This window comes from Octopus sinensis, linkage group LG13, assembly GCF_006345805.1.
Source record: "Octopus sinensis linkage group LG13, ASM634580v1, whole genome shotgun sequence".
In the NCBI taxonomy this organism is placed as follows: domain Eukaryota; kingdom Metazoa; phylum Mollusca; class Cephalopoda; order Octopoda; family Octopodidae; genus Octopus; species Octopus sinensis.
In genome coordinates, this window is record NC_043009.1 from 27,918,236 (window position 1) to 27,928,235 (window position 10,000).

Below are 10,000 nucleotides of genomic sequence, written 5' to 3' on the forward strand. Positions count from 1 at the left end.
TCTCTCTATATATATATATATATGTATATATATATATATATATATATATGTATAGATATATATGTATGTATATATTTATCTGTTCTCTGATATCCTTAATCTCATTTAACACTTAAGCTTTTGGTAGCTTGCAGATTGGATTTAGGAAACTAATCAATAGAAAAACTAGACCGGAATTAATTTGCAGACAAATGTTTCTGTACCTGTATGTACATATGTTCACATTTAGGTACATACATACGTATCTGTGTCTGTACACACACACACCATCATCATCATCACATATATATATATATATATAAATATATATGTGTGTGTGTGTGTATGCTTACATATAGGTATGTATGCATATATATACACACATATATATATAAATATATATATATATATATATATATATAGATGTGTGTGTGTGTATGGAGGTGTTTATGTTTGTATAGATGTAAGTAATATTAGAGAAAAGATATTTAATAACGATGAATATGTTTTCATCATTAGTAATGAAGGACACACCTGACTGCTTATAAGAGTTTCTCTTTGAGACTAATATTAGGAATGGTTAATATTTTTTGCAGAAATTAGTATCTACCAATAGTGGTTGGTAATTATTTGATAAAACTCAAAACATTACCAAAAATAAATGTTAGTCTTGTATCACATAACGTTCATGTACATACACACCTCTATTGTACATACGTTCAGATACATAGATATAGATATATGCACTCACTTACGCACATACAACATACATACACATATATATTTGTATGTATGTATATATGTATATATATATATATATATATATACACACATATGTATGTAAATATATATATAAAAATATATTTATATATATATATATATATATATATATAATATATGTAAATTTATATATAAAGATATATTTATATATATATATACTTTGATACTTTGATACTTTGATAGGTTTCGGCCATTATTGGCCCAGGCCATGTCTAACTTAATAGCACCACCTGGTGAAGTCTTTCAAGTCAGAATTTGGGCACTATGGCCCACTCAAGTAGAGAGTTATTGTTTACAGAGACATATCCGGGTGTAGGGGGTTTATCCGGGATTTCTTGAAGGAATCTGTCCAAAGACTTCTTGAACCCTATAGGGTCAGTTTCTGTTTTAATGTGTTTTGGTGTAATGTTAAAGAGAGCGGGGCCAATTGAGGTGAAATAATTGTGCCGTATTGTTGTTATGAGATGAGAGTGCGATTTTTGTTTTGGGCGGATGGCATGGGGCCCAAGCCTTGGATGTACCTTAAAGGTGATGTCAACATCATTTGGGCAATGCTGATGGAATATTTTCCACATCATGCAGATGATGTAGCGCTCACGACGACGTTGGAGAGAATAGAGTTTTAGCTTTTCTAGCCGACCCCAATAGTCGAGGCCTGTCATGCCATCTATCTTTTTTGTGATTGCCCTTTGAGGTGCTTCAACTTTTATGATACCTTGTATTGTGTGGGGAGACCACAGTGGACAACAGTATTCAAGGTGGGGTCGGGCAAAAGTGGAGAAGAGAAGGATAATGGTGTGGATATCTCTCGACTGGAAAGTTCTGAGAATCCAGGAACACATTCTGCGGGCCATGTCAACTTTGGTGTTTATATGAGTGGCCCAGCTTACGTTGTTGTCCACAATTACTCCCAAGTCTCTGATGTTGTTGGACGCCGCGAGAGTTTCACCTGAAGGAAGGGAGTATGAGAGTTTCAGGGCATCCTCTTTTCCAAAGTGGATTAGCTCAAATTTATCCTCGTTCAGCAGCATATTGTTTTTCTGCCCATTGGATAACAGCCAGTAGATCTGACTGAAGGCATGTCGGTCACTCGCCTCATTTATGACCTTCTGTAGCTTGGAGCATCTGCAAAGATTTTTATGTTGCTGTGCTTGATGAGTCATTAATGTCATTAATGTAAATGATGAAAAGAAGTGGGCCAGCACAGTGCCTTGCGGAACGCCACTACTGACTTTGGCTGGGCTTGATTTTACCCCTTCAACTACAAATGTTGAGATCTGTCTGTCAGGAACACATAATCCATTTCAGTAACTTTCCAGAGACACCAATGTTGGATAGTTTTTTCAATAGGATCTTGTGATCGACCCTGTCGAAGGCCTTACTGAAATCAAGGTAGATGACATCGGTGTTGGAGCCCTCTCCCAAAGCTCTCAAAATGTCCTCAAAGTGATGCAGGAGCTGCGTTAGGCAGTCCCTTCCATTACGGAACCCCTGTTGGTTGGAGATCAGCCGTCTGTTGCTTTCCAGAAATTGGGTATTCGAGATCTCACCACCCTCTCAAATACCTTGATGATATGAGAGGTGAGTGAGATCGGACGGTAATTCACTGCAAGGGACTTGTTTCCCTTTTTGAAAACTGGGACAACAGACTGGGACAGAAGGTTTTTTGGAATATAGCCAGCATCCAGTGAGTTTCTCCACAGATTAGCAAGGGGAGATGCAAGTTGGTGTCGACACACCTTCAGGACACAAGCAGGGAACCTATCGGGGCCTACTGCTGAATTGTGTTTTATTTCGTTTATCGCCGCTAAGACATCAGGGGCACTAAACGTTATGTCCGATATAGTGTGTTGGGGGTTGACATCACTGATACAGCCAGATCGGCCATATCAGGATTGCTGAAAACAGAGCAGTATTGTTTCTGCAGTATCTCGGCCATGGATTTGGCATTATCTGGAGAGTGCCAGTTTCGTCAATTAGAGGGCCTACAGTGGAGACAGTGACCCTGCGTTTCCTCGCAAATGAAAAGAACACTTTGGGGTTGAGTTTGATTTTTTCAATGGCCCACTTCTCCTCAGCTGATCTTTGGTTATTGATGGGGTCTTCATGCATTGTTGGAGGTTATATTTTTTGGATTCAAGCAGTGCGATAGCCGTCGAATGTGTGTGTTGCTGTTGGCAGTACTTTAGTTTGTTAATTTTTTTGTTTGTTCTTTTTATTTTTCTGATAATGGTTTTTCTGTTTTGGGGGATTCTGCACTTTTTGTTCACAGGTCTTGGTGGGGAGTGTTTGCACATATGTCTGTGACGGTGTCTACAAAGATCTGCCAAGATGTTTTATGGTTGGTGGAGATGTGTGTATGTGTAAAGGACCAGTCAACATTTGATAGCTCGTTCCTGATTGCATCCCAGTTGGCTTATGGAGATCCATGTTGTCAAATGGGTGGGCTGGAGGAAGGTCACTAGGATTAGCTTTCGGCTGGTGGAATTTCATGTTACAGAGAACCATGTCATGGTCTGAAAGAAGGGTTTTTTCCACTGTAACTTATGTATAGTGTTAGTGGGTTACTAAACACTAGGTCCAAAATGTTCTGATGTCTTGTTGGTGCAAGGACAGTTGGGACAAGAAAAACTCATTCGTAAAGTCGAAAAGTGACTCTGCTGCTTCTTTGTCAGCGGTTGAGGCGGGAGTGCTTGGTTTCAAACAGTTGTAGTCCAGTCAACACAGGGTAGATTGAAGTCTCCCATCATGAGTATGTTGCTAGAATGGCACTGTTGAATAAAGCACTTAATGCTGTTGAGGCATTCTTTAAAGCACAGTATGGGTTTGGGGCGGCCTATAGAGCCCAATTACTGTCAGGTCATTGGCTTTGTTGTGCACGGTGACTGATTCACAGTAGCCATTGGAGAATATACTATTTCCATCTGCCGTAAATGAATCATGCAGGAAAATGGCAGTTCCACCCTCCTCCTGCCGATACGATCCGCGCGGATGGTTGTGAAATTCTTCACTCTCACTTCGGCTTCCAAGTGGGAGTTGTCAAGGTGGGTCTCAGTGAGAATGAAGAAAGGGATGTGGTGTGAATGGTTACCAACCCAGTCTTCAATGAATTGGACCTTCCATTTTGTGCATTGATGGAAGGGCTGACACCTTGTGCATTGAGTAGGATAGGTGGAGGTTAGTGTAGTGGCTGATTTTGACTGTTGCAGGGGGCTTGGATTTTTTGTGTGTGTTAGTGGCAGCAATGTGGGGAATTGGTGCACTGGGTAATAGCATAGGATGGTGTTGAGTGATGCTAGAATGTTTTTGTGTATCTCTTTTGCCATGTTCAACATGGCTAAAAAAGAATTTTCCTGCTTAGGGAGTTTTTGGCTGGAGGTGTGGTTGCACTGTTGGATAGGGTTGTAGTTTCCACTTTTGTTGTGTTGTTTTTGTGTCTTCCTGAAAAGACTGGACCAGCATTACTGCAGCATGGTTGTGTTTCTATTTTTATTGTTATTCAGGTTTGTGTGTTGGCTTGAGGCCCCGTTTCTGTTTGTGCGTCGGGTCCCTGGAAGATGAGTGAAGGGACAGTCACTCAGTAGACATGTTCTCTCAGGTTGGGAATACGCAGATTTGGACTCCGAGTTGTGTGTGTTTTGAATTTCGATTTACTATTTGGTGGTGTTGATGTTATTGTGGGATGCGTGCTTTGGCCTTGGCCGGTAGTGCGTCTAGTGCCGGGTAGATGCGTGAAGATGCAGTCACTATTTGTGCAGAGTCTCTGGCACAGTGAATAGCGGCATATTTGGGGATTTCTTGTTTGTGCCGTGGGGGGCGCATTCTGCTTCCTATGTTTCTTTAAGTTTTTGTTACTGCAGTAGTATTGAGGTGGTGATGTGGGGGAAGAGGGCAGTGGTTTTCTTATTTGGTTTTCTGTCGGTATTTTGGTGATAGAAGACGATGGAGGCAGCGGTGGTGGTGATGATGTGATGATGATAATTGTGGTGGTTGCTGTGAGAGCAGTGAAAAGATACTGGCATTTAGTGAATCATCTAGTAGCTAGAGTTGAGGAGTGGCTGTTGTTGTTCTTGTTGCGTGGCTGTTGTTGTTGTTGTTGTATATATATACTATATATTATATATATAATATATATATATATATATAGATATCTATACATATATGTAAATTTATATATAAAGATATATTTATAATATATATATAATATATATATATTATCTATATGTATGTATATATAATCTATATATATATAGATTATATAATATATATATATATATATATATATATGTAGATATATATATATATATTATGATATAGATATGTATATATATGTATATATATATATAATATATATATGTTATACATATGTATATATTATATACACTATATGTATATATATATATATATCATATATATATATATACCATATGTCTTATATACATAGTATATATATACATATGTATATATATACATATGTATTATATATATATATGTAATATATAATAATAGATATATAATATATATATATATAATATATATATATATAATATATATACACATATGTATATATATACATATGTATATACGTGCGGGTGGCACGTAAAAAGCATATATATTAATATATATATATATATATATATATACATATATGTAAATTTATATATAAAGATATATTTATATATATATATATAAATATATATATATATATATATATGTATGTATATATATAGATATATAATTAATGTATATTATGTATATATATATATATTTATATGTATATATATGATATATATATATTATATATATTATATATACATATAATATACATTATATATAATAACATATATATATACATATGTATATATATATATATAATGAATATATATATACATATGTATATATATACATATGATTATATATACATAGTATATTATATACATATGTATCTATATATATATATATATTATATATATATATATATATATTTACACATATGTATATATATACATATGTATATACGTGCGGGTGGCATGTAAAAAGCACCCACTACACTCACGGAGTGGTTGGCGTTAGGAAGGGCATCCAGCCGAGTAGAAGAAAACATGCCAGATCTGACGGGCCTGATGAAGCCTTCCAGCTTCACAGACCCCAGTTGAACCGTCCAACCCATGCTAGCATGGAGAACGGACGCTAAATGATGATGATGATGATGATGTATATATGTACATATGTATAATATATACATATGTTATACACATATATATATATATATATATATATTATACATACATACATATATAAAACACACACACACACATATAGTATATATAATATATATATATTATATATATATATGTGTGTGTGTGTAGCTCAAAGAAATTTGAATTTTGATTTTTATGTTTTATTTACAATCTTATATTAATAACAATAATAATAAATATATATATATATGTATACACATTCATATGTATATATGCATACACACACACACATACATATATATACATACATACATTTGTACACACATATCCATGTATACATATCATCCTCTTCATCATTATCTGTTTTCCATGCTGGCATGGGTTGGATGGTTTGACAGGAGCTGGTAAAGGCCAGGAGCCAAGCCAGGTTCCATACACAACACACACATGCACACATACATATACATACTAATATATACATGTAAATATATATATAATATATATATATATATATATATATATATACATATATATATATATATATATTTGTATGTATTTACTTATACATGTGTGTGTGTATGTGTGTGTATATATATATATATTGGTACATGTAGTCATGTGTGTGTATATGTTATTGCAAAATATGTGTGCAAAATATAGCCTTATATGCATGTACACAATACACAAATACTTAAATGTTTCACACACACACATATACATGCATACACAGATGCATGCATACACATGCACACAGCAAGAAAATTACTGATACATACAACAATAAGTGCAGAACACACATACAGTTTCACATATAAAGGTGACCTAGCAGAGGTGTTAGGGTGTCAGTTGAGGTATCTTGCAGTATTTATTTGTTCCAAATCACTGCATGCTGAGTTCAAATGCAGACAAAGCTAGCTGTGCTTCCATCCATTTTAGATCAATAAGTAATGTAACAGACCAATACCGAGTCTTATTATTATTATTAATTATTAATTATTAATTATTATAGTTATCGATTATAATTATTAAGGTAGTGAGCCGGCAGAATCGTTAGTGCATCAGATGAAATAATTAACAGCATTTTCTTGTTCTGAGTTCAAATTCCACTAGGGTCGATTTTGCAGTTCATCGGTGGGTCAATCAGTTAAGTACCAGTTGAGTACTGGAGTCAATATAACTAATTTCTCTTTTCCGTCAAAATTTCTGGCCTTGTGTCAAAAATTAGGAAAGATTATTATGACTAGTATCATGGTCATTGTCTTCTTCTCCTTCTTGTTCTTCTTTCTCTGTCCATCCTCCCCACTCACTCTCCTGGAAGGAAATCCTCTGTGGACCCAGCAGGAGTGGTATCGCCTACAACCAGGTTTGATGTTTACAACATGCTGTATTATATAATACTGGTGCCTCCATGATACCATTGGATGGTGGGGGCTCAAAGCATGACACACACACACACACTCAAACACACATGTATAGGTATATGTACATAATTATAAACATACATACATGTATGTATGTATGTATGTATATAATTTTTCCACAATTTAATTGTTTTTCATGCTTTACTCAAAGTTGAAAAAGTCGCAGACTGAAACCCGTAACTAAAATGTTCTTCGTGATAAAATTATTTTAGCATGTTCTACCTCATTCTATTTTCCTTATATATATAATACACACACGTGTGTATGTATATTGTGTTTCCATGTTACATATAGTTGAGGTGCATAGCTTGGTAGTTAAGGTGTTGCATTGATGTCGGTAAGATTGTGGCGAGCTGGTAGAAACATAAGCATGCTGGGCAAAATGTTTAGCGGTACTTTGTCTGACTTTATATTCTGAGTTCAAATTCCACTGAGGTCGACTTTACCTTTCATCCTTTCGGGGTTGATAAATTAAGTACCAGTTATGTACTGGGGTCGATGTAATTGGCTTAATCCCTTTTTCTGTCTTTGTTTGTCCCCTCTGTTTTTAACCCCTTGTGGGTAGTAAAGAAATAAGATTGTGGTCTTGATTCATAGACTGGGTGTAGTGTTGTATTCTTGAGGAAAATACTTAATTTCTGTCCAGGTGTGGAAAATATACACCACAGAATCTGGGAAACTGACCTATGCTTTGAGAAGAACCTTTGATCTATTTTTTATGTTATATATATATATATATATGCACAGAGAGATGGAGAGAGAAAGAGAGAGAGAGAGTGATAGAAATAAAGATAGAGAAAGATACATATATATATATATGCATATATAGATACATACATGCATATATAAATGTATACATGTATATGTATGCTTGTATGTTATTTACATATATATGCACATGCCCTCCCCCCACACACACACACGCACACACATACATGCATACATGGATGGAAGGATGGATTGATGGATGGATGGATGGATGTAGGAGCAGTTCACTTTTTATTTTGCGACTTTGAGATCCTGGGTTTGAGTTCAATCCCAGTTCATGGAAAAAATTTTATTGGATAAGTCTTTTTTTCTTTTAGCACAGCCTCTAACTGGCCCAAGACTTGCACATGAAACTTGGTAAATAAAAGCATGTAATAGCCTGTCAATGGGTTTAAATCTGGAACTGAAACGGATGGTATTTGTTGCATGTTGTATCATGCTGTTTTGGTCTAAGAGAATCATATTAAGGACATACATGTCCCTGGAATGAATACTAAACTTCTTCCATGCTATTTAATCAATGGAGATCACAGATAATGAAATGAATCAACACTTTGTGTCAAAGTCTAGTGGAGGGTCAATCAAATTTCATTTATTTAAAGGTTTTAATTATATTACCGAATGAGAAAAAGGGAGAGAGGTGAGCCAGCTGTTTATGTAAAAACTTTTATAATTTCTATTTACAATTTTTTATATAAAAATACCCATCTATGAAATATTGTAAATAATAAAAATTTGAAGCTCTTAATTATATTCATCTAACAGGGAAATGTGAGAGGAGAGGGTATGAGTTTGCTGTTTATGTAAACTGTTTTAGAATTTCGGAAGAAGCATTTTAACTTTTCATTTCAAAATGCTTTACTTCAACAAAGACAAAATTAAAAGAATATTGTAAATGAGCATAATAGTAAAAATTTAGAAACAATTTTCAAAGAATTTCAAATCAAGAATCTATATAAAAAAACAAAAAATTCTTACCTTTTTCGTGAAGATTATTTTTTAAAAAATAAGAAAATGATTCAATTAATTTTTTTTTAGAGATATTTCCTGTTTTTATGTAATCCAAAAAGATATCCTTTTATATTGTTAAAAACTTCACCTGTGAATATTTCAGGCAGTTTTTCCTTCTTCTAAAGGTAAAAACAATTCCATTCTTCAGGTAATATTAATTTAGAAAGACATTTACAACTAAAAAATAAAATAAATTGAAAGCTGTTGCTTTTTTTTCTATTTTAGTTTTAATTATTTTCTTTTAGGGCACTTTGATAATTTTTGCTTTGCCTTACTTTATATATATATATGTGTGCGTGTGTATGTGTGTAGGTAGGTAGACAGGTTGGTAGATAGATATGGATAGGTAGGTAGACAGATTTGTATATATATATATATATATATATATATATATATATGTGTGTCAGAGTTTGTTTATTGAATTGTATATTGATGTGTGTTCAATAATTAATTTTTTTTTTTTTTGTAAAACTTTGAAACTGAGAAAAATGTAATTATAAGCAAAATTAAATGAAAACTTATTGCTTGAAAACTTGCTCTGGTTGTTTTTTTTTTCCTTTTTCTTCTTTTTTTCTTGTTTTCAAAGCTTCAAAATTTAGAACTAGAGATATCGATATCAACTGACTGGGAGGATAAATAGACAAAAATTTTAAAAGCAGAATACAAGTAGGTAGTATTCAAATATATATATACATATATATGTTTATATCTATATATGTGTGTATATGTATCTGTACATGTTGAGGATTTACGAAGTGTGTAGGGGGAGTGATGAGTAGCAGTAAAAGTGAGGGGGTGAGAAGGGAAAGAGAGACAAGTTGAGAGATAAAGAGAGAGAGA

At 34.0% G+C, this 10,000-nt stretch overlaps 1 long non-coding RNA gene across 2 annotated transcripts in view; it reads left to right on the forward strand.

The window, feature by feature from the left end:
• The window catches only part of LOC118765782, a 94,070-nt gene that overhangs the window by 56,620 nt on the left and 27,450 nt on the right, over window positions 1-10,000 (forward strand). The window contains exon 2 of one of the 2 annotated variants that reach the window (XR_005001659.1): window positions 9,747-9,826. The exons of the other annotated variant lie outside the window; for it this stretch is intronic. This is a non-coding gene — a long non-coding RNA (uncharacterized LOC118765782). The remainder of the gene's footprint in view (window positions 1-9,746; window positions 9,827-10,000) is intronic. 2 annotated transcript variants of the gene reach the window in all.